We start from the raw sequence: 1,855 nt of genomic DNA, 5'->3' as shown, positions 1-1,855 counted from the left end.
TATTTTTCTAATTGTCAATGATACTGTTTGCAAGACACATTTAAATAAGTTCAGTAAAAGTGTCGACAACTTACAGGAGAAAAAATATTTTAAAAATGTTTGATTTGGTATGCTGCAAAACAGGCCATTACAACTATTCGAACTTCAAATTATGATAGTCCAATGTTAATGTTGTCATTCTTCAGGAGCTCTTGATTTCTCTGCTGTCAAGCTCAAGCTTCACGTTCTGACTCTTCCTACAGACATTTTAATGACTAAGTCAAATTGGTCTCATCAGCTGGCTCAAAAACGTCAGGAATTAGGGCTGCACAAAATTGGAAAATCATGCAATACGCGATTTTGCTGAATATAGCAATAGATATTGCAATATTTAATATGGATCTAAAGAAATGACTGATGATGATTTTATTATCTAATGAACAAATTATATTTCTCATGCAGTAAAATGTATTCAGAGTTATTTAATTGTAATGACTTCAATAATGTTCAACTAGTGGATGGTGGTGCACATTTTAGCAAGTGGCTGACTGGTCAAATTCAGATAAAAGCAAAAAATTCCATATGAAACTTATTGCATGTCTGTTATATGCATATTGCATGGGCCAATAGCGCGATATCAATATTTTTTCCACTCCACTTCTTCATCTTCTGCTTCTCGTGGTGTTTTTGACACTTCTGTTGTGGTGTCATCAGGTGCATTCTGGGTCCTTTGTCATCTTTGTTGCCTGGTAATAAAAACAAAACCCAAGGTTAGCGCTCAGATTTTTAATTGTCTATCTGTTGTTATGGAAAAATGACAAGATCAACCATGTTTCTCACATTAGTAAAACAATTATTTTGGGCAAACATGTTTATTTCAACAGCTGCTAGTCATGGTGTATGGTTGTCTTGTAACCAAAATGAATTCAATTCTTACGTCAATAACTATGGCATTGGACTGCCAAACACAGTGCTCTTAGGTATTCAATGTTTTCTATTATTCACGATATACCTTTAGTGGTACCAGGCACTAATTACTAAAGAAAAATGGATGGTCTACCATTTTCTTTTCTACTTCTTATACAACGCCACTCATGATGGCATGCATTGTTTAAGATTGTAATGATAGTAGCACGATCAAATGAGGACAAAACTATAGGATTTACTGACTTAAATACAGTACAGTATTTTGTAACTTACCATAATGAAAACGTAAGTAGCAGGTTAGCCTCTTCTCTTTTTTTTTTCTTCTATTTTATGCCGTCATCCAACATCACCATGAGCGCTAAAACTTGATTTCCCTCCTTCTTCCGCTAAGCAGGAAAGCAGTTAGGAGCTGATTCATCCCGTAACATAACAAAACTTCTATTAAGTAAATAAAAGTCAGCAGAAATACAGACAAAAATTCAAACAGGAAAGGACCGAGTGCTTGTTTAAAAAAACAAAAAAAAATCGAAGAAGCGCCCATGATGCAACGCGGCGTGACGACACGTTGTCAAAATTCTGCCTGATTGGATATTAAACAGCCAATCAGGATTTGCTCTCCTGTCCGACTCCTGATTGGTTAAGAATTGTGGCACAAATATTACGCCTCGACCCTTGCATCGCAAGCGTAAATCAAAGTTTCGTACGTGTTGAGGAGAGACGAAGCAAGCGTGCGCGAGGACTGTTTTGTATGCACGAAACACATTTTGTACGTACGTAACACATTTTTGGTACGCACGAAACACATTTTGTATGTACGAAACACATTTTTGGTACGCACGAAACACATTTTGTACGTACGAAACACATTTTGTTACGCACGGAATTGTGGCACAAATCTAACGCCATACTTATGTAGCCTAAATGTTTGCTAGCGTGACAAGCAATTGTA

At 36.3% G+C, this 1,855-nt stretch overlaps 1 long non-coding RNA gene across 1 annotated transcript; it reads right to left on the bottom strand.

Moving 5' to 3' along the window:
* Positions 1-337: 337 nt before the first annotated feature.
* On the bottom strand, positions 338-1,415 carry LOC144032420 (uncharacterized). The gene is made up of 2 exons (XR_013287778.1): positions 1,180-1,415; positions 338-725 (listed from the first exon to the last, which is right to left on the bottom strand). It is a non-coding gene; the product is annotated as an uncharacterized LOC144032420 (long non-coding RNA).
* Between the last annotated feature and the right edge of the window lie 440 nt (positions 1,416-1,855).

This window comes from Festucalex cinctus, chromosome 1 (assembly GCF_051991245.1).
Source record: "Festucalex cinctus isolate MCC-2025b chromosome 1, RoL_Fcin_1.0, whole genome shotgun sequence".
Lineage (NCBI taxonomy): Eukaryota > Metazoa > Chordata > Actinopteri > Syngnathiformes > Syngnathidae > Festucalex > Festucalex cinctus.
Note: the sequence above shows the minus strand (reverse complement) of the source record. Positions and strands in the feature narration are given on the sequence as shown.